General features: G+C 40.5%; 1 long non-coding RNA gene across 7 annotated transcripts in view; it reads left to right on the top strand.

Annotated features, from left to right (window-relative positions):
* Positions 1-542: 542 nt before the first annotated feature.
* The window catches only part of LOC141582823 (uncharacterized), a 110,085-nt gene continuing 86,485 nt past the window's right edge, over positions 543-24,142 (top strand). For 5 of the 7 annotated variants that reach the window (XR_012515732.1, XR_012515734.1, XR_012515730.1 and 2 more), the window contains exons 1-3: positions 543-836; positions 5,633-5,771; positions 6,922-7,029. This is a non-coding gene — a long non-coding RNA (uncharacterized LOC141582823). The remainder of the gene's footprint in view (positions 837-5,632; positions 5,772-6,921; positions 7,030-24,142) is intronic. The other 2 variants (XR_012515731.1, XR_012515735.1) reach the window with 2 other exon arrangements.

The raw sequence follows: 24,142 nt of genomic DNA, 5'->3' as shown, positions 1-24,142 counted from the left end.
AATTTTCTCAAGATAAATCATTGTATGGTTGAATTGATTAGGTTTCTGTCTTCTAAATGACTATATTATTCTAGGCCTGCATTACTTAAATAACTCCGAGATATCTTAAATGACATATTTTGGTGCTTCTAGATCTTTTATTCACATGATTATAGACAGTCTTAGTTTTCTGCCACAGATAGAACTGCTTAGTATGGTGTGTGAGCTGTACACATACTCCTCCTCAGAGAGCTAGCTGATCTCCAAGAGCCCCAAGTCTCTGTGTATTGGTGATACTCCTCTACTGTCACTTTTAAACAAAACTACTGACAACCAGTACACTGTTCCCTCGAACCTGGCCGAATTCTATCAATTGGCTCCGTTTCAGGCTAATTCCTCTAATTACCGTGCCTACTCAGGAAGCAGCCTGAAGAGCGAAGGCGTTTTCTCTTAGTGAAAGGCAAGGGGTCGAAAGGCCACGCTTTGGCATTTCCGGTGTGCTGGACCAGCCTACGTATCACGGTTGCCATAGGAACCTGACGTCATTGCGGCGACCGTGAAGACTTAAAATAGAGACAAACATGGCCGGGCAAAAAGAGCAGGGTCCCGCCTTCAGGTGTTTGGGACTCAAATGAGGGTGTGGGTGCCCCGCGGTGGGGGCCGAACCTTCCTGGGTTGTGGAGAGACGAAAGAAGCCCAGATTCAAGTCGTCTCGTTCCCGCTTTGGCACACGTTGCCCTGGCTGTCTCATGAGAGAGAGAACTGGGACCCTCCTGGCCCTAACGAATGTAGTGTCTTGCTCCGGGTGTCCTGGGGCTACTTTCTATGTAAAGGCGGGACGTGGGAGGATGAGACAGGTAAGGACTCTTTTAGCCCAGCATCCCCTTATGTAAAAGCAGAATAAGAATGCTCACCCACAGGATTGCTGCCACCTGCAGTGATAACACAGGTGCAGGATGATAGCCCTGTGGTTGTTATGGGACAATGGGGTCTTTATGAGGAAAACAGGGAGGCAATAAAATCAGAGAAGTAGATGTGACCACAATATGGAGGTCAGAGTAAAGTGAGGGCATGAGCCAAGGAATGCAAGCAGCCTCTAGAAGCTGGAAAAAAGCAAAAACGAATTCTACACTAGAAATTCCAGAAGGAACATAGCTTACTTCTTATTCTTTTAGTTTTTGAAAACACAAATTTATTATTTTACAGTTTTGCAGTTCAAAAGTCCAAAGTATGTCTCACTGGGTTAAAATCAAGCTGTCAACAGGGCTATGTTCCTTCTGGAATTTCTAGTGTAGAGTAATTATATCAGGCTTACCCAGATGATCGAGCATAACCTCACCACTTTAAGATCATTAACTTAATCACGTCTGTAAAGTCCATTTTACCATGTAAAACAACATATTCACTTGTTCCAGAGATTAGGACATGGATTTCTTTGGGGCAGAGGAGTATTATTCAGCCTACAGCATAGTTGTATGTTAGATACTGTGCTGGATAGCCTCAATTTGTCTCTTCAGATCTACACGCCACTCCTCACCACCCTACTCTGTGCTCCAGAGTTCTGATCCTTATAGACAACATCAACTCAGATCCCCTCTCCTCAGGCTTCTAGTTGAGTTTGGCCAATAGGAGATAATAGCAAGTGAGTGAGGGAAAGATGGAGTATGTGTCCCCCTTGCCAGATTCCTTGTTGTTGGCGTACAGGTTGGTAGCAGTTGTCTTCCTCTACCAAGGGCCCAGGACATTTCCTCATTCTTTCTTAAAGTTGTAATTAGGTGACAGATGGAAAGGAGAAGAAAAGGCCCTGGTGAGAAACTCACTGTACCTTCTGGTTGTTATGATCACTACCCAATTGTAACAGTGTCATTGGTCAGTAACTCAGTGCCAGCATGGTTGCAGGCACAGAGTCACTTCAGTAAAGCATAGTAATTGCTGGAGTCTGACTCTCCCCAGGAAGCACTTCATGGGGACAACTAAACTTACATCAGGTGTCTGAAGGAGGTGGGTTCTGATGATCTGGGTCATGATGGCTGCTGAAGCTTCTACTTCAGACTTGAAGGACAGCAGTCCTCAGGAGATCTCCAGCAGTTTCATCCTTGGTGCCTAGCTCAACTGAGTTCATAGATCTGAGCAACTGCATTATAGAATAGTACCTGTGTAGTTCACAAAGTAGTCTAAAAGTAGAGCAGCCACTTTGATCTCATCATTGGAAAAGAGGCTCAACAGGCGGACTTCATTGCATGCATCAGCAGCTACATGCTTTGTAGTATCCCTTCAGGCCCATTTGGCGATACCGTTCTTAAAGCAATGAATTGTTCAGTTGAGGAAGGAACTTGATAGTTAACATGCATTTGCAATAAATTTGCACATAGTTTTCTGACTGTATAAATAATAATTCATGATTCCCATGTATCTCAGATGGAAGTTGAAATATGTAATTGGTTAGAAGATCTTCATAGTAATTTGAGATTGTAATATGCATGCTTTCATGGTTGGCATGTTTTCATCCATTCTGCAATGTAATTTTTTAAGAGTTCAAGAGTTTATTAAGTGTTAGTTAGATGTCAGGTACAAGAATTTAGTACTTTTTAAAAAACAATCATTTTGTAGTTTGCCCAATTATAACAATACCCAGTCACAGTTCCTAAAATAACCAGGTAAGCCTAAGTATTATTATTATTATTATTTCCCAGGAAATAGCATTTTCAGTTCCATAGTACCTGGGCTCCCTACCTTTTCTACCACCCTGTCTCCAGGTAAACACATTTCTGTCACTATATATTTGGTTTTATGTCCTAGAAATGTATTTAAGTAGAATCATAGAGAAGTTTTTAAAAGAGGAATCTGGCTTTTTTCATTCACCCTATTTAATTTTAGATTTATCCATTTTGTTGCATATATCAATAGTTTATTCTTTGTTATTGCTATTATTCCAGTATATGGCTATATTACTATTTGTTTTATCCATTCACCTGTTGATGGATATTTGGGTTGTTTCTAATTTGGGACACTGATAAATAAAGCTGATATGAACATTTGTGAATAAGTCTTTTCATAGACATATGCATTCTTTCTTTGGGGTAAATATTTAGGAGTGCAATGACTGGATATATGGTAGATATAAGATGAACACTGTAAGAAACTGCTAAGCTGTTTCCAAAGTGGTTGTACCACTGCTGTCACCAGCAGTGTATGAGAGTTTTACCTTCCCCAACCTTGCTAGTGCTTGGTATGGTCAGTCTCTTTAATTTTGGCCATTCTATGAGAATATAGTAGTGTCTCATTGCACTTTTCATTTACATTTTCCTAATGATTAATGTTGTTGAGTATCTTTTCATGTGCTTATTTGACATTTATATATATATCATCTTTGGTGGAATGTCTATTCAAATATTTTGCCCACCTATTTACTGAAGTGTCTGTTTTCCTCTGACTTTTGTGATATTTTCTATATTCTAGATTTAAGTCCTCCATCAGATACAAGATTTTAAACACTTTCTCCTAGTCAGGGACTTGCATTTTCATTTTCTCATCCATATATTTGGAAAAGCAGACTTTTTTACTTTGAGGAAGTCCAATTTATTGATTTGTTCACTTACAGATTGTGGTTTTCACCTCATATATTAATGTAATAGCATGACTACAGAGAGAATACTTGGACATGTAATAGCAAGCAGGGATAAGCCTACATTTCCACTAGATGACAACTTCACTGTCACTCTGTATGTGGGAGAGGGTTGTGGGATGGAGCTGAGGAAGAGGAAAAACATCATTGCACAGTTTCAAAGTAACTGAGTAGGGGGATAGGACAGACATTATCGCCCCCTCCTCTGTTTTTCACGTGCTTTTTCATCCTCTTACTTTCCTCCTCATTCCACGTGCTTTCTTGTCTTTTTCTCTCCCATCTAGTGTAACGTCAGACAAGGGTGTTGACTCTGCAGCACAAAACCAGTAGTTTGTAGAGACGAACCAGGCGTGGTATTGTATCTGCTAGAGAGGCTACTGAGGCAAAACTCAAGAGATCCATATCCCATCATGGGGACACTCTAGATAAGTCGCTACCCTTCCTTCAGATTAGTCTATACGACAGGATAAAAATACTCAATTCTCCTGACCACCGGGAATACTCTGGAGTTTAACTGAGATCTCATGTGGGAAAGCAATCTTCCCTCTTCCTTAGAAAAGTAGTGTACATTTGAGTAATTACATTAATAGATATATTCCAGATGTCCTGGAACTCTGCATGGTAGGCATTAAATTAATCGTACTCAAGTGTGAACTGTTTTTGTTTGTTCATTTGTTTGTTTGTTTTTAAGATGGAGTCTTGCTCTGTCACCCAGGCTGGAGTGCAGTGGCATGACCTTAGCTCACTGCAACCTCTGCCTCCTGGTTCAAGCAATTCTCCTGCCTCAGTATCCTGAGTAGCTGGGATTATAGGCACCCACCACCATGCCCAGCTAATTTTTGAATTTTTAGTAGAGACAGCGTTTTACCATGTTGGCCAGGCTGGTCTTGAACTCCTGACCTCAAGTGACCTGCCTTCCTTGGCCTCCCAAAGTGCTGGGATTACAGGCATGAGCCACCACGACTGGCCAAATGTGAACTGTTGAGGTCAGGATTTTTCCAAGTGTGGTCTATGGATACTTCATCAAATTCATCAGAAGGTGCTTGTTATAATAGCAGATACTTGGACCTACCCTAGGTCTGCTGAATCAAAACCAGGGAAGTGGGATAGGGGATGGGAGGTGTCTTCATTTAAAGTAATAGCTTCAGTTGATCCGGTACTCATCTGTCTTAGTACATTTTGAGCTACTGTAACAAAATATCATAACTTGGCAGCTGACAAACAACAGAAATTTATTGCTCACAGTTCTGGTGGCCAAGAAATCCAAAATCAAGGCACTGGCACCTTCAGTGTTTGGTGAGGGCCCACTTCCTTCATAGATGGATGTTTTCTCATTATAATCTCCCTTGGATGGATGTTTTGTCATTATAATCTCCCTTGGTGTTGCTTATACCCATTACTGGAAAGAAATTTAAATTTTAAAAAAATAATAATCTCCCTTGGTGGAAGGGGCTAGCTAGTTCTCTGGAGTCTCTTTGATAAAAGCACAAATCTCAGTTATGAGGACAGAGCCCTAATGACCTAAACACCCACTTATAGCTTCACCTTCTAATACCATCACCTTGGCATTAGGTTTTAACATGAATTTGAGAGGGAGGGGTCACAGATATTCACACCATCACATCATCCATGTTCGAAAAGCACTGCTATGGATGTACAAGAAGATCTTATAGTTTTGAATCATTTAATAGCTAATTTCATTGTTAGTTGCTCCTGCTACTCAGCTTAAATATCTGTTTTCTTTGGTCTGTCAAATAGACAACAATTCCTTCAATTAACTAATATTTCAGTGATTATATATGAAGTACTAAAATAGGCACTGAGGAAATAGCACAGAGAATAAGACAGGTAGGGTCCCTGGAGCTATCATTCTAGATTGGGAAAAGTGGCAGTAAGCAGATAAACAAATCAATAAGCTATGTGATTTCATATGAGAATATGTGTTTTGAAGAAAATAAACTGGTTGAGTAGAAAGTAACTGAGACAGGGATTATTATAGATGAGGTTGTCAGTGAAGCTCTTTCTCAGGAAGTGACACTTGAGCTGAGTCCTGAACGATAAGAAGAAGCCAGGCATGGAGAGATCATTTTATCAGTGTCCTTGTGCTGTATGTGGGAACCATTGATCCAGGAGGAGAGGACAAGCGGGAGTGGCTGGAGCCTGGCACGTAAGTACAGACAGGTGGGAGATGAGATCGAAAGGGCAGACAAGAGCCACATGGTTTGGGTCCTGTAAGCAGTTTGGGTTTTATTCTGAGCATGGAGGGTTAGAGTATGGCAGTGATGTGACCTGATTCTTGATGTCAGAAGCTGACTCTGGCTGCTGTGTGGAGAATAGGCTGGAGAGGGACGAGGTAGGGAGTGGGGATAACCATTAGGAAAATATTACAGAAGCCCTGGAGAGGGACGCATGTGGATGAGGCCAGGGCTGCAGCTATGTGCAGAGGGAGGGGTGGATCTGGACAGAGCGTGTTTGCAGGTCGGGCAGGTAGGACCTGCGGTCGCTGTGTGCCTGGGGTGTATGTTCCTGGGGTGTATGAAGATGAAGGAGAGTTATGGAGAACCCCTGGGGCTTTTTGTTTGGCCGTGTAGAGAAGTGGTGGTGCTGTTTTCTGAGATCCGTCCTTCCAAGTGCTTTGAGATATTCTGAAGTTACTTAGTTAGTTTTATTATAACTAACATTAGTTATAATAAAAATTAGTGATTTTAAAAATGTGTTGGTAGAAGAATATGATTCAGTTGTAAGACTATTAAGCTTTTTTTCCCAGCGTCTCTGTAGTAGAATTTTTTAAATGATGTGATTGCTCACCATTTATCTTTTTAAAAATGAAAACACAAGTTAATATATTTTTAAAATGTTTTGTCTTCTACATTATGTTCTGTATAATGCCAGTTTTATAGATGTAACAAATGAGTGACTATAAGGTAAAGTTAAAGTATTCAAAGTCACTCAGTCTTTATGTGGCAGAACTAGGGCTTGTCTCTGTTCTGTCTCCAGAGCCCACACTCCTGACCAATACACCTAGGAAGAAGAAAAATCATTTGTGAGGTATGGTGATTACCTAAGGTCACCATCTAGAGTTAATGGTTTAGATCTGGCACTGTGGCCCAAGTATATATCCTATCTTCCACTCAGCTCCCTGTTCATTAGACTTGGCATTAGCTTTGTTACTATGTGTAGTGAATCACTTTTCAAGGGCTTAGGATGGATGTTTTCCTGAGGTTAACCTGCAGGTAACATAAGAGTACACTAAGTACCTTCAAATGAAAAGAACTGCCATGTTGATTTTCTTTTCTTTTTTCTTTTTTTTTTTTTAGACGGGGTTTCACCATGTTGGCCAGGATGGTCTCCATCTCTTGACCTCGTGATCCACCTGCCTCGGCCTCCCAAAGTGCTGGGATTACAGGCATGAGCCACCGTGCCTGGTATGTTGATTTTCTTATCCAGGCCAAACTATACTGAAAGAATAGAGGAAAATTTCCTGAATCATACAAAATGTGCTTTTTTCTGTCTGACTCCTTCAGCATCTTAACATGAATTTTACGTTTATTGTTGTCTGTTGTAGATCATTCATTCTCATTAATGTGTAGTATTATGTTGTGTGGATTTTTTTATATCTATATATGTATTTTTTTATAGAGATGGGGTTTCACTGTGTTGGTCAGGCTGGTCCTAAACTACTGACTGCAGGTGATCTGCCTGCCTCCGCCTCCCAAAGTGCTGGGATTACAGGCATGAGCCACTGCGCCCAGCCTTTTTCTTTTCTTTCTTTCTTTTTTTTTTTGTTTTTGTTTCTTTTTTTCTTTTTTTGTTGTGTGGATATTTTGCAATAAACATATCTATTATGGGGATTTGAGTATTTTTCAGTGTTTGACTTATTATGAATAATAGTATTTTGAATGTTTTCTGCATATCTTTTTTTTTTAATTGTTATTTTAGGTTCAGGGGCACATGTGCAGGTTTGTTATTAAGTAAACTCGTGTCGCATGGGATTGTTGTACAGATTATTTCACGACCCAGGTAATAAGCTTAGTGCCCATTAGTTAATTTTTCTGCTTCTCTCCCTCCTCCCACCCTCCAGCCTCAGGTAGGCCTCAGTGTCTGTTGTATCCCTCTTTGTGTCCGTGTGTTCTCGTCATTTAGCTCCCACTTATAAGTAAGAATATGCAGTATTTCGTTTTCTGTTCCTGCATTAGTTTCCTAAGTATAATGGCCTCCAGCTCCATCGATGTTGCTGCAAAGGACATGACTCCATTCTTTTTTCTGGCTGCATAGTGTTCTATGGTGTATATATACCACATTTTCCTTATCCAGTCTACCATTAATGGGCATTTCCATTAATGGGCATCCTACAATTCCATGCCCTGGCTATTGTGAACACCTGCTACAATTACAAATATTGGGAAAATACCACATTTTCCTTATCCAGGCTACCATTAATGGGCATTTCTGTTGATTCCATGGCTTGGCTATTGTGAACACTGCTACAATTAGCATGTGTCTTTATGGCAGAACACTTTATATTCCTTTGGGTGTATAACCATTAATAGAATTGGGGTTGAATAGTAGTTCTGTTTTCAGCTCTTTGAGGAGTCACCACACTGCTTTCCACAGTGGTTGAACGAATTTGCCCTCCCACCAACGGTGTATAAGCATTCCCTTTTCTCTGCAACCTTGCCAGCATCTGTTATTTTTGATGTTTAATAATAGCCATCTGACTGTGTGAGATGCTATCTCATTGTGGTTTTGATTTGCATTTCTCTAATGATCAGTAATATTGACCTTTTATTCATATGCTTCTTGACCATATGTATGTCTTCTTTTGAAAACTGTTCATGTCCTTTGTCAACTTTTTAATGGGGTTGTTTTTTTCTTGTAAATTTAAGTTCCTTATAGATACTGGATATTAGGCCTATGTCAGATACATAGTTTGCAGATATTTTCTCCCGTTCTATAGGTTGCCTGTTTACTCTGTTGATAGTATCTTTTGCTGTGCAGAAGCTCTTTAGTTTAATTAGATTCCATCTATCAACTTTTGCTTCTGTTGCAGTTGCTTTTGATGTTTTCATCATGAAATGTTTGCCCATTCCTATGTCCAGAATGTATTGCTTTGGTTGTCTTCTAGGATTTTTTTAGTGTTGGGTTTTATGCTTAAGTCTTTAATCCATCTTGAGTTGATTTTTGTACATAGCATAATGAAGGGGTCCAGTTTCAATCTTCTGCATAAGGGTATCCCCAGCAGTACTTATTGAATAGGGAGTCCTTTTGCTTGTTTTTGTCAACTTTATCAAAGATCACATGGTTATAGGTGTGCAGCCTTGTTTCTGAGCTCTCCATTCTGTTCCATTTGTTTATATGTTTACTTTTGTACCACAAGTATACTGTAGCCCTGTAGTATAGTTAGACATTGGGGAGAATGATGCCTCCTGCTTTATTCTTTTTGCTTAGGATTGCCTTGGCTATTTGGGCTCTTTGGGGTTCCATATGAATTTTAAAGTAATTTTTTTCTAGTTCTGTGAAGAATGTCATTGGTAGTTTGATAGGAATAGCATTGAACTTGTCAGTTGATTTGGGCAGTATGAGCATTTTAATGGTATTAATTTTTCCTGTCTGTGAGTATGGAATGTTTTACCATTTGTTTGTGTCATCTGATTTCTTTGAGCAGTTTTGTCATTCCCATTGTAGAGATTTTTTACCTCCTTGGTTAGCCATATTCCTAGGTATTTCATTCTTTTTGTGGTGGTTGTGAATGGGATTCTGTCCTCATTTGACTCTTGGCTTGGTTGTTGTTGGCGTATAGGAATGCTAGCGATTTTTCTTTTTGAGACAGTCTTGCTCTGTCACTTAGCCTGGAGTGCAGTGGCACACTCTCGGCTTGCTGCAGCCTCCACCTCCCGGGTTCAAGTGATTCTCCTGCCTCAGCCTCCCGAATAGCTGGGAAAACAGGCATGCACCACCACACCTGGCTAATTTTTGTATTTTTAGTAGAGATGGAGTTTCACCATGTTGGCCAGGGTGGTTGGTGTCAGACTTCTGACCTCAAGTCAACTGCTCGCCTCAGCCTCTCAAAGTGCTGGGATTACAGGCATGAGCCACTGTGCCCGACCTGCAATTTTTGTATGTTGATTTTGGATCTTGAGACTTTGCTGATGTTGTTTATCAGCTTAAGGAGCTTTTGGGCTAAGACTATGGGGTTTTCTAGATATGGAATCCTGTCATCTGCAAACACTTTATAGCATCGTGGCAGTGGAATCCGTCCTTGTTCACACATGCCAGCAGCAGCTGCAGCGGCAGTGTGGTAGGGTGCACACTGCTTGGCTGCAACAGGGTGCTAGTGGACGCCAGGGTGTTGGCCTTCATGCATACATTTGCGTAGCAGCTGACATTGACAGCACAGCTCAGTGGGATAGGGCCCCAGTCAGTGACTGTGCACACTTCATGCTGATGGTGGTGTTTGCACTCTGTACAAGTTTCTGTGGACGACAGTGGCCACTCAGGGCAGGTGTGGGTCTGCTTTTCTTTGTGCCTAGTTTTATGCTAACGGCAATTTTGGTGCTGGCAGGGAGGAGGCTGGCGGGCTCGGTGCCTGCCAGAGCTCCAACAACAATGGCGGTGTAGCAGGAGGAGGGAGGTGGGGGAGGGGCAGGGCGTACTCAGCCAGCAGCAGTGGCATTGCAGAGTGCGCAAGCACACGTGTGCTAGTGAGGGAGGGGAGGCTGCATCTGCTGGTGCACACATACAACAGCAAAGTGATGTAGTGGGTGACCGTGGGCAGGTGCAAGCAGGCAAAGCAGCATCGGGGAGGCTGCCGTCGGGGGAGGGTGCAGGTGGGCTGGAGCAAGTCCGCTAGGGTTGCTCTGCTGGAGCGCTCTGCCAGATTCAGGAGCAGTCTGCTAGCCCAGGGGCAATGATGTGGGCCTCCAGAAGATACCTGGGGGCTGCACTGCAAGCAGGAATGACCAGGCTGGGGCCCCAGGAGAGGCTAACAGACTGAAGGGTGTTGAGGTCAGACCAGCCCTGTCTTAAGAGCACGATTGCCCTGCAGCGTTCAGGTTCAACAGTTCCCCTACGGCTGAAGTCTCCTATAGGTGTGAGTTAAGCCTAGGGAGATGGGCAGCCATGGCTCTGCTCCACTACAGGTGCTTCTATACCAAACTCTCTGGGCTCCACTCCAGCTGGAGTTTTGCCCCTGCCAGTTCTCTGAGTAGCTCTCCCTGCCAATTCACGTGTCCATGGTGGTCAAGGGGTCGCCTTCTGCAGGGATTCCAGAGGCCCGTGGCGAGAGTGGGTTGCTCCTTGCCTGTTCAACCCACCGCCTTTTCCAAGAGTCACCAGGGACCAGGAATGAACTGGTGTATGGTAGCCCTGAGCAGCATTCCCAGCTTCTTCCTGCTTCCACCCAATATCTGTGTCTCCCCTCTGTCTGCTTTCAATGCCTTCCGTCAAGATCTGCTAGAAGTGTGCTAGTATTCCTGATGCCCTGTCCCTTTGTGGGAGACATTCCTCCTGGCTGTATCCAGTCGGCCATCTTGTGCCATCCCTTATTTCTCTACATATCTTTGAATGGACATTTATTTTCATTTTTCATGTGCACGTACCTATCCTTGGCCTAAGAGTAGAATTTCTGAGTCATAGGGTGTGTGTATATTCAGCTCAGCATATTCAGCTAAGCAGTTTTCAAAGTGGTTATTCTAATTTATATTTGTATCAGCAGTTTCATAGTTTCACTGCTCTATATCCTCGCTGACACTTGGTATACCTTGGTGGCTTTTGTTGTTCTGATGAATGTGTGATAGTATATAGTATCTCATTTTTCTGTTTTAATTTCTGTTTGATTTAATTTTCTCTCAAGTTTTAAGTTTCTTTTAATATTGTCAAGATCCTTTCTCTCTCTCTCTTTTTTAACTTTCCAATTTATTTACTTAAGGTGCTGGAGTTTGCATTTTCAGTTTTACTGGTTGTATCCCTATTGTGTTGTTCATGTTACTCAGTCTCCTGTTCTTTCCTTTAAATTGGTAATTAAAGGCTTGATCCTATTCGGATTTTTTGACAAGAGTGTCTCAGATGTGTTATGTACAATCATGTGTCACTTAACCACAGAGATACATTCTGAGAAATGCATCATTAGGAGATTCTGTCATTGTGTGAATATCATAGAGTACACTTACACAAACCTAGATAGGGCACTCAACTACATACCTAGGCTATATGGTACAGCCTATTGCTCCTAGGCTAAAACTTCACACAGCATGTTACTGTACTGAATACTGTAGGGAACTGTAGCATAAAGGTCAGTATTTGTGTATCTAAAGATAGAGAAAGTACAGTAAAAGTATTATATAAAAGATTAAAAGTATATATGTCTATATATATGTATTGGTCACTTGTAGGACTTGAAGTTGCTCTCGGTGAGTCTGAGTGAGTGGTGAGTGAATGTGAAAGCTTAGGACATTACCGTGCATTACTGTAGATTTTACAAACACTATACAATTAGGCTATATTACATTTATAAAATAATATTTTTCTGCAATAATAACCTCAGCTTACTGTAACTTTTTAACTTTATAAACTTAATGTTTTTAAACTTTTTGACTTTTGTAATAACACTTAGCTAAACACACACATTGTACAGCTATGCAAAAATATTTTCTTGCTTTATATCCTTATTCTGTCACCTTTCTTTTACTTATTTATTTATACTTACTTTTTAAACTTTAGTGTTAAAAACTAAGACACTTCAAGATGAAATTCGGAGGGAAAAAAAAAAGAAACCAAGACACAAGCACACACATTAGTCTAGACCTATGCAGGTATGCAGGCTCAGGATTATCACTATCACTGTCTTCCACCTCCATATCTTGCCCCACTGGAAGGTCTTAAGGGACAATAACACACATAAAACCGTCATCTCCTATGATAACAATACCCTCTGCTGGAATACTTTTTGAAGGACCTGTGTGAGGCTGTTTTGTAGTTAACTTTTTTTAGTAGGCGGAAGGAGTACATTCTAAAATAACAATAAAAAGTACAGTAAATACATAAACCAGTAACAGTCATTTACTATCATTAGTAAGTATCATGTACCATACATTATTGTATGTGCTTTACTTTTATACAACTGGCAGTGCAGTAGGTTTGCTTACACCAGCCTCAGTATATTCTTCACAAACGTGAGGAATATATTGTGATATGGCAGGTAGGACAGCTACATGAGTAGGTGATAGGAATTTGTTGGCTCCATTATATCTTATGGGACTACTGTTACATATGTGTTCTGTTGTTGACCAAAATACTGTTATGCAGCACATGACTGTTCTTCGTATAGTCTTACACGTGTCTTAGTCACCTCAGGCTGCTGTAACAAGTAACATATAGTGGTAGATTATACAATGTATTAGTCCGTACTCACATTGCTATAGAAAACTACCTAAGACTAGGTAATTTATACAGAAAAGAGGTTTAATTTACTCACAGTCCTGCAGGCTATATAGGAAGCACGACTGGGAAACTCAGGAAACTTACACTCATGGCAGAAGGCGAAGGGGAAGCAGGCACATCTTACATGGTCAAAGAAGGAGGAAGAGAGTGAAGGGGGAAGTGCTACGTACTTTTATTCAACCAGATCTTGTGAGAACTCACTCCCTATCATGAGAACAACAAGGGGAATGTCTGCCCCCATGATCCAATCACCTCCCATCAGGCCCCTCTTCCAACATTGGGGATTACAATTCAATATGAGATTTGGGTGGGAACACAAATCCAAACCATATCAAACAACAAGTATGTATTTCTCGTGGGTCTGGAGGCTGCAAGTCCGAGATCAGGGTGTCAGCATGGTTGGATTCTGGATAAGGGTCCTCTGCCTAGTCCTCACATGGCCTTTCCTTGGTATGTGCATGTGGAAAGGAAACAAGCTCTCATGTCTTTTATTACTGTACAAGGGCACTAATCTCATCATGAGAGCTGTGTCCTCATGACCTAATTCCTTTCAAACGTCCCATCTCCAAATACCATCACATTGGAGATTAGGCTTTTCACATATGAATTTGGGGCGGGGGACACAAACATTTAGGTAATAGCACAGCAGGAGCCTCCTCATGTCTGTTTATCTCATCTCTTCTACTGTGAAGTTCAGGTTGATCACGGGGCTCAAATTTTGTCAGCCTAATCCATCTATTATAACACTTTGCATGTGTTTTTCTCCTCAGGTTTTTCCCCACTTTCTGAAAATTATTGTCTAGATCTACATTTCATTAGAAGTTATAAAATGGTGATGTTGTAATTTTATAATTTCTTTTGCATTTATTAGCTGGGTGTTTCCTATAATGTAACTTGCCCCTACGCCATCACCTATTAGGATTCACTGAGGTATGGTACACATAGGAAGTGAAGGATGAATGTTTAATTCTTTTGCAGTATTTTCACTTTTCAGAACAAGTAGTTGTTTCCATAGGAGCTTCCAAAGATGAGTAGTGAGTTGGTATTGTTTGTGTTTTGTTTTTCTTTTATTAGAAAAATAAAAGTAAAAAATAAAAAAAAGTAAAAAATAAAAGTAAAAATAAAAGTAAAAAAAAAAAAGTCCTTGTGACTCAAAGATGTTCCTATATTTAATATGTTTCAAACCACTGCAGTCACTAGTCCCGTTGATGTTCAAATTGTTTTATTTTTATCCAGTGAGAGCCTCTTCAGCTTGGCCTCTGAATCTTTTTGACATGCTTTCTGGTATGATAATTTGGTCCAGGAGTATCTGGTACAATCCTGACCCCAGACCTGGAATCAGCTGTGTCTCTAAAGGAACCTTTTCTGTTTTCCGTGGGAAATATTTTTAGAGGACTCAATCTGGGTACTAATCAACTGGTCATAGTTTGCTGCTTTTTTTAGTGCACATAGCCAGTAATTATACATTACATTTTGAAGATGATACACATCTTGTCTTCCATCCTGAATTGCTCCTCTATGCCCTTATAGATAATCATTTTTATCAGTTTTTGTTTTAATCTTCCAGTTTTTAGAAACATAAGCAAATGTAATGTGTGTATTTATTTCCTCCCCGACACAAGTAGAAGGTGGCATAGTCTACACTACCACTATCTACTGGAAATATCTATATTGATTAAAATTTTCTGTATCTACACTGTCCAAAACAGTAGCCACTAGTTTACCTGAGGCTGTTGAGCGCTTGAAACATGTGTGAGTAAGGTACTGAGTTTATAATTTTATTTTATTTTCTATTAAAAGTAAATGGCTACCTGTAGCTAGTGACCATTATATTGAACAACAACAGCTCCCTCCATTTTTTTTGCACTGCATTTTTCATTTATAATATGTCCTGGAGGTCAATCCATAGCAGTACAGAGAGGGAATCTGCATTGCCTTTTATACATGCATGATACTCTAGGAGGTAGATGTACCTTAGATTACTTAACCAGCCTTCTATTGGTGGACATCTGACTTATTTCTAATCTTCTGCTGTTATGAATTGTTCTGCCAGGAATGGCCTTGTATTTATGCCTTTTTGTCTATTTGCATTATATATTTGGAGTGGATGCTTAGGAAAGAGATTGCTGGTTCCAAGAATTAATGCCTATGTCATTTTATCAAATAGCATCAAATTCCTTCCACAGGGGATATACTATTTGAAATGACTTCTATCAATGCATGACAATGCCTGTTTCCTCATAATCTCTTTCAGAGGAATTCTGCAGGGAGGTAAATAACATGTGAATAATCTGTGAAAACCATTTCACTAAATCAGGAGACTTTGATGTTCAGACTGGGGTCCTAGTCCTGTGCTTGTCTTTGAGAACTTAGTCTTTACTCCTGTCTATCTCCTGTGGCTCTGGGTCCAGTCCCTCAGTGAAGGAGAGGAATTCTTACATGAAGAAGAAACTCCATGTCACCGCAGATGGACACCTCAAATGACTAAATGGAAAAAAAAAATCACTCCTTTAGGGATCAGGCAGACTCAAAACAAGTTCAGCAACATTAGAAAGTTTTGCTTTCTAACAAGCAAAACTTTTACTTTCTACTTGCGAGAAGAACTAAGACTGCAAACACACTAGTATTGCCTTGCCCTTTCCTCTCTATGAGTGAGGTAGGTCAGGAGAAGGTAGTAGTAGCCCTTTAGCACTATAGAAGCAGGCAGAGGCATGGGTTGCAAGATACCTCCGTTTCCCAAGTTAGCAGTCTCTTTCCACTCAACTACATCATTTTTTATTTAGATGCTGGGTGTATTAGGCCATACTTGGCTATAAAGAAATACCTGAGGCTGGGTAATTTTGAAAGGAAACACAGTTCTGCAGGCTGTACAAGCATGGTAGCAACGTCTGCTTGGCTTCTGGTGAGGGCTTCAGGAAGCTTACAGTCATGGTGAAAGGCAGAGCGGGACCAGGCATGTCACACAGCAGGAGTGGGAGCAAGAAAGTGATGAAGGAGCTACCATACACTTCTAAACAAACAGATCTCATGAGAACTTGCTCACTGTTGCAAGGACAGCACCAAGACATTCATGAGGAATTTGCTCTCATGAGTGAGGTAGGTCAGGAGCAGGTAGTAGCCTTTTAGCACTGTGCAAGCAGGCAGAGGCATGGGTTACAAGGAGCCTTAGTTTCCCAAGGTAGCAGTCTCTTTCCACTTAATCATATCACTTTCTGTTTAGATGCTTGGTGTATTTGGCAGCTCCACCCCTGTAGCTTTGCAGGTTGTAGTCCCATGGCAGATCTCATGGGATGGACTTGACTGGCTGTGACTTCTCCAGGCTCAGGATGCGAGCTGTCCATGGCTCTACCATTCTGGGATCTGCAGGGCAGAGGCCCCCTTTTCACAGCTCCACTAGGTAGTGCCCCACTGGAGACTGTGTCTGGCTTCCAACCTCATATTTCTCCTCCACACTGCCCTAATAGAGTTCCTATATTGGAGGCTCTGCCCTTGTGGCGGGCGGTAGCCTGGGCACTCAGGCTTTCTGATACATTTTCTGAAATTTAGAGGGAAGCTTCCAAGCCTCCTTAACTCTTAATTCCATGTGCCCACATGTGCCCACAGACTTAACACCGTGTGGAAGCTGCCAAGGCTTATGGTGACTTGCACTCCCCAAAATGGCAGCTGGAGCTGTACCTGGAGCCCCTTGAGCAAAGGCTGAAACCAGAGCAGTGGGGATGTAAGGAGTAGCCTCCTGGGATGCTGTAGGGCAGCAGGGCCCTGGACCTGGCTCATGGAACCATTCTCTCCTACTAGACTTCTGAGCCTGTGATGGGAGGGGCTACCTCAAGATCTATGAAATGCCTTTGAGTCCTTTTTCTCCTTGTCTTTGATATTAACACTTGGCTCTTTTAGTCATGCTAATCTCTCCAGGGAGTGGTTGCTCCATAGCCTGCTTGGATTCTTCCCCTGAAAACAGGCTTTTCTTTTCTAGTAACCAGATAGGCTGCAAATTTTCCAAACTTCTGTGCTCTGCTTCCCTTTTAATTATAACTTTCAACTTTAAGTAATTTCTTTGTTCCTGCATTGGAATGTCAGCTGTCAGAAGTGGCCAGGCCAAATCTTGAACACTTTGCTGCTTAGAAATTTCTTCCATCAGATACTCTAAGTTGTCACTCTGAAGATCAAACTTCCACAGATCACAGAGTGTGAACACAGTGTAGCCGACTTCTTTGCAAAGGCATAATAAGGGTGACCTTTGCTTCAGTTCCCAGTAAGTTCCTCATTTACATCTGAAACCTGGTAAGCCTGGATTTTACTGTCCATACCAGTAGCAACATTTTGGTCACAACTATTTAACCAATGGGTTAGAAGGTTCAAACTTTACCTCATCTTTGTCTTCTTCCGAGCCCTCCAAAGTCTTCCAACCTCTGCCTGTCACCCAGTTCCAAAGCCACTTCCACATTTTCAGATATCTTTATAGCAATACCTCACTCCTTGGTACCAATTTTCTGTATTAGGCTATTTTTCCTTTGCTATAAAGAAATACCTGAGGCTTGGTAATTTATAAAGAAGAGAGGTTACTTCACGTGTACCCCAAAACCTAAAGTGCAATAAAAAAACAAGAAGAGAGGTTTGATTGGCTCACGGTTCTGCAGACTGTACAAGTATGGCACCAACTTGTACACGGGCCTCAGGAAGCTTACAGTCGTGGAAGAAGGCAAAGTGGGAACAGGCATGTCATATGGTGAGAACAGGAGCAACAGGAGGATAGAGGTGCCACTTACTTCTGAACAACCAGTTTTTGTGAGAACTCACTCACTAGCAAGTGAGAAATCATTCACCAGAGGCCAGCACCAAGACATTCATGAGGGATCTGCCCCTAGGGCCCAAATACCTCCCACCAGATCCCACCTCTAACATGGGGGATCCCATTTCAATATGAGATTTGGAGAGGACAAAAATCCAAACTATATTACTAGGTGTTCTGGACTCAGAGGGAAGATTCAACTAAACTCTTGGCATAGAGTGTCTTTGAATCATTCATCATAGGTAGGCATTTACATTCATGTTGCTTCCTGTGGGCATTTTTACTTATAAGTAGGACTGAAGATTAAAAGAGGGATGGTATGGGATGAAGATATGGGATTGGACTGACAAAGTCTGGCACATAGTAAACTCCCAATACACTTAAATAAATTAGTGACATGTAGAGGCAGGAATAAGGAAATAACTGAATTTTTGGTAATGTAATAATAATTGGTGTAAAAAACCTATAAAACAAAACAAACAGGCTTTGTGTGAGCAACATGGCTGCTTATGAACTTGGGTGCAGGTGGGCTAAGGCCAAAAAGGGCATTAGCAAAGGACAGTGGGATAGGAGTTGGTTTTATAGGTTTGGGGTGGGCAGTGGAAAGTTACAGAGTAAGATCAGTTACAGTGGTGGGGGTAGGGGCAAGGAGTATACATTATCATAAGTTCAGACACAGTGGCGGGTCGGGTAAGGTATAAGAGTAGTTAAGATGGCAGGGTGGGGTGAGGAGTATTCACATTATCAAAATAACAGTTAAGATGGCAGGGTGGAGTGAGGGGAAGCTTATTTCGGGGGAAGCTCTACTGAGCGATCAGGGATAGTGGGGAATGCCCGCGGTGGGTGGGGGTGATTAGCCAAGGCAGGCAGGACTTGAGACTTTCTGGGTTAGGGTTTACACATGAAGGCCTAACATATATACATCTCTCTCTCTCTCTCTCTCTCTCTCTCTCTCTCTCTCTCTCTCTATATATATATATATATATATATATATATATATAATATATGTATATCATATATATGTATATATAATATATAGATAGATAGATGAGTTGGGATCACTCAGTATTTGTTGCTTCATTAACTGCTTTGGGGAAAACTTTTATTTCTGTTTATAGAAATTATGATTTTTCATTGGGAGAAAATAACCTGTTGAAAATAAAATCAGTGCTAAACAAAGTGAGAATTGTATGACTGAAAGCTACTTAGGGGGCTTGCCAAGGGAGAGAAGGTTTTTAGGGGGGTGATATAGTTTGGATGTCCCCTCCAAATTTCATGTTGAGATCTAATCCCCAGTGTTGGAGGTGGGGCCTAGTAGAAGGTGTCATAGGATTGATCCCTCATGATGTGTGACACCTCCCTTGTTGAGATGACATCCCTAGTATTGGAGCTGGGGCCTGGTAGAAGGGTCATGGGGGTTGATCCCTCGTGGCTTGATTCTGTCCTCGTGATAGTGATCTGGCTGTTTAAAGTGTGTGACACCTCACTTTGTTCTCTCTTGCTCCTGCTCTGGCAATGTGATGTACCTGCTCTCCCTTTGCCTTCTTCCATGAGTAAAGGTCCCTGAGGCCTTCCCAGAAGCCAGGCATATACCAGTGCCATGCTTCCTGTATGGCCTGTGGAGCTATGAGCCAATTAAAACTCTTATCTTTATAAATTACACATTCTCATGTATTTCTTCATAGCAATGCAAGAATGACCTAATACAGGAGGGATGAAGGAGGTGAATGGTTTTCATTGTATAAATCAAACCTTTCTGGAATTTTCTATAACCTGATAGCATTCTTGTTATAACTGCTACAGCTAGAAGTCCAGTTTCTATGCAACCTGAATAGAAAGCTATACAATTTAGCGTGTGAATGAATAATTGGTGTAAAAAAGCTTGAGATATAGAAACACACACACAGAATGACTGTCAAATAAATTACTTTGACCTGTTTTTTTACCCATAAAACAATATACTATGAACAGTTTCTGAAGCAATGACTATATGAGCACCAAATTTGTAATCAGTTCATAATTCTTTTCTTTTCTTTTTTTCTTTTTTCTTTTTATTTATTTATTTTTTTGAGACTGAGTCCTGCTCTGTCACTTAGGCTGAAGTGCAATGGCGTGATCTCAGCTCACTGCAACCTCCGACTCCTGGGTTTAAGTGATTCTCTTGCCTCAGCTTCCCAACTAGCTGGGATTACAGGTTACTGCCACCACACTCAGCTAATTTTTGTGTTTTTAGTAGAGACGGGGTTTCACCATGTTGGCCAGGCTGATCTCAAATTCCTGACCTCAAGTCATCTGCCCGCCTTGGCCTCCTAGAGTGCTGGGATTACAGGCTTGAGCCACCATACCCAGCCTCACAATTATTTTCTTTTCAACATTTTATTCAATAGTTTCTATATGTAAAACACTATAGAAATGCAAATTTATAAAAATTAAAGGATCTTCTATCTCCTACCAATGTGCACACATTGAATTATTACAAAATACATCTTTTTAATGTGCTATTTCAATACAGTAAAGAACATGATTCTAAGTCAATAAATATATTTCTACACTCTCATTTTGTGAATCTCTTCATAGATTTTTTTCTGTTTTATATACTTTGTAGCAGATTACCAATAAATCCGTTTTACTGCTAAGCAAGTATCAAACAATATAAAAATTTGTATGTAGAAGCTGAAAATATTGTTTTTTCCTTCTGCCCCAGAAAGACAGTTGGTCTCCCACTCCATAATGCAAAGATAATTTCTGTTTATTTATTATTGCCTATTCTCCAGATTTTATCTCTGTGTGTAATATACTAACATATTTAATCACACAAACATAGCTATACGCTCATTGTGATGACTAATTTTATGTGTCAACTTGACTAGGCCACAGGGTGCCCAGATGTTTGGTCAAGGATTATTCTGCGCCTTTCTTTGAGAGTGTTTCTGGACACCCTCCTTAATGTAGGTAGAGTTCATCCAATCAGTTGAAGGCCTCATTAGAACAAAAAGATTACCTCTTTCATGAGTGTGAAGAAACTCCTCCTGCCTGACTGCCTTTGTGCAGGGATTTTTTTTTTTCTGCCTCGTTCCAGGGATGCAAGGATGGCTCCACAGATAAAAATCTGTCATTGCTATACATCATATCAACAGAATGAAGGACAAAAGCCAAAAGCCATATGATCATTTCAATTGCTGCTGAAAAAGCATTTGATAAAATTCAACATCCCTTCTTGATAAAAATCCTTAGAAAACTGGATATAACAGGAATATACCTCAATAATCCTACTTGGTCATGATGAATGATCTTTTTAAATATATTGTTGAATTCAGTTTGCTAGTATTTTATTGAGGATTTTTGTATCAATGTTCATCAGGGATATTGGGCTGTAGTCTTTTTTTGATGTGTCCTTCTCTGGTTTTGGTATCAGGGTAATACTGGCCTCATAGAATGAGTTTGGAAGTATTCCCTCCTCTTCTGTTTTGGGAATAGTTTCTGTATGACTGTTATTAATTCTTCTTTAAATGTTTGGTAAAATTCAGCAGTAAAGCTATAAGGTCCCAGGCTTTTCTTTGCTGAGAGACTTTTTACTGTGGCTTTTTAGCTTGTTACTTGTTACTGGTCTTTTCAGGTTTTAGATTTCTTCATGGTTCAATCTTGGTAGGTTGTATGTGTCTAGGTATTTATCTATTCTAGGTTTTCTAATTTATTAGCATATAGTTGCTCATAGTAGCCTCTAATGATGCTTTGAATTTTTGCGCTATCATTTGTAATGTCTCATTTTTCATTTCTGATTTTATTTATTTGGGTCTTCTCTCTTTTTTCTTAATCTGGCTCAAGGTCTATCAATTTTGTTTATCTTTAAAAAAAAAGCTTTTGTTCATTAACACTTTGTATAGTTTTCTTCATTTCAATTTCATTTGTTTCTGATGTGATCTTCATTATATCTCTTTTTTTTTTTTTTTTTTTTTTTTTTTCTGAGACAGGCTCTCTGTCACACAGGCTGGAGTGCAGTGGCATGATCTCAGCTTACTGCAACCTCCACCCCTTAGGCTCAAGTGATTTTCCTACCTCAGTCTCCTGATTATCTAGGACCACAGGCCTGTGCCACCACGGCCAGCTAAGTTTTATATTTTTTTGTAGGGACAGGGTTTCGTCATGTTGCCCAGGTTGGTCTCAAACTTCTGAGCTCATGCAATCCTCCCAACTTGGCCTTCCACAGTTTTGAGATTACAGTCGTGAGCCACCAGACCTGGCCTAGTATTTCCTTTTTTCTACGAATTTTAAGTTTGTTTTGCTCTTGACTTTTTTTTCTTTAAAGTACATCATTAGGTTGTTTATTTGACGTTTTTCTACTTTTTTGATGAAGGCACTTATAACTATAAGCTTTCCTCTTAGTACTGCTTTTGTTGTATTCCATATGTTTTGTTATGCTGTGTTTTCATTATCATCTGTTTTTCAGTTTCCTTCTTAATTTCTTCATTGACACACTGATCATTTGGGAACATATTGTTTAATTTTCACGTATTTGTAGTTTCCAAATTTTCTCTTGCTATTGATTTCTAGTTTTATTCCATTGTGATCAGAGAAGGTACTTGATACTATTTGAATTATTTTTAATGTTTTAAGACTTGTTTTGTGGCCTAATGTATGGTCTTTGCTTGAGAATGATTCATGTGCTAATGAGAAGAATGCATTTTAAGAATGTACATTTTAAGTATGTTCATTGGATGAAGTGTTCTGTAAATATCAATTAGGTCAATTTAGTCTGTAGTTCAGATTAAGTCCAGTGTTTCTTTGTTGATTTTCTGTCTAGGTGATCTGTTCAATGCTGAAAGAGGAGAGTTAAAGTCTCCAGCTCTTATTGTATTGAGGTCTATTTATTCCTTTAGCTCTAGTAATATTTCCTTTATATATCTAGGTACTCCAGTGTTGGGTGCATATATATTTACAGTTGTTATATCCTCGATAAATTGAATTATATATCATTGTATAATGACCATCTTTGTCTCTTTTTATAGTTTTCTTTTTTTTTCTTTTTTCTTTTTTTTTTTTGAGACGGAGTTTTGCTCTTGTTACCCAGGCTGGCGTGCAATGGCGCGAGCTCGGCTCACCGCAACCTCCGTCTCCTGGGTTCAAGCAATTCTCCTGCCTCAGCCTCCCGAGTAGCTGGGACTACAGGCACGCGCCACCACGCCCAGCTAATTTTTGTATTTTTAGTAGAGACGGGGTTTCACCATGTTGACCAGGATGGTCTCCATCTCGACCTCGTGATCCACCCATCTCAGCCTCCCAAAGTGCTGGGATTACAGGCTTGAGCCACCGCGCCTGGCCTCTGTTTTTATAGTTTTCATCTTGAAATCTATTTTGTCGGATATAAGTATTGCTACTCTTGCTCTTGTTTGGTTTCCATTGGCATAGAATATCTTTTTCCATCCCTTTATTTTCAGCCAGTGTGTGTCTTTATAGGTAAAGTGTGTTTATTGCAGACAGCCATCCTCGAGTCTTGTTTTTAAACCTATTCAGCCATTCTATGTATTTGATTGAAGAGTTTAATCCATTGACATTCAATGTTATTATTGATAAGTAAGAACTTACTTCTACAATTTTGTTACTTGTTTTCTGGTTATTTTGTAGTCTTTTCTTCCTTCTTTCCTTCCTTCCTGTCTTCCTTTTAGTGAAGATGATTTTTCTCGATGTTATGTTTTAATTTCTTGCTTTTTATTTTTTGTTTATCCATTGTATGACTTTTGATTTGAGGTTACCATGAAGCTTTCAAATAAAATCTTGAAACCTGTTATTTTATGCTAGTGTTTGCAGTAGGTGCTTGTTTGTGCCCATCTTTCTTGAAAAGGCTTTCCAGGTGTTTGAAGAGCCTTGAACGTTGTAATCTAAGTTTTTGTTCACTGCAGTCGTATCTGCATTGGGAATCACCTGAAGCCAAGTAATGTTGTAGTTCTTGCAGACTCTTAGAGGTACTGCTTTGGTGTTCTTGAATAAGATCCAGAATAATTCTCTAGATTACCAGTCAGAGACTCTTGTTTACTTAACTTACTTTCTCCTAAACAAATAGAGTCTCTCTCTGTGCTGAATACATGGAGCTGGTAGAGAAATAACACAAGCATTCTGGTGGCCACCACCACTGGGTCTGTGCTGGGTCAGATCTGAAGCCAGCACAGGATTGGGTCTCAAACAACTACCTGGCTACTGCCTATGTTTGCTCAATTTCCTAAGGCTCTACAATCAGCAGACAGTGAAACCAGCTAGGTATATGTCCTTCCCTTCACAGCAGGGAGTTCCCCTGGTCCTGGGCAGGTCCAGAGATG

The sequence above is a fragment of the Saimiri boliviensis genome, chromosome X (assembly GCF_048565385.1).
Source record: "Saimiri boliviensis isolate mSaiBol1 chromosome X, mSaiBol1.pri, whole genome shotgun sequence".
Taxonomy (NCBI): Eukaryota; Metazoa; Chordata; class Mammalia; order Primates; family Cebidae; genus Saimiri; species Saimiri boliviensis.
Note: the sequence above shows the minus strand (reverse complement) of the source record. Positions and strands in the feature narration are given on the sequence as shown.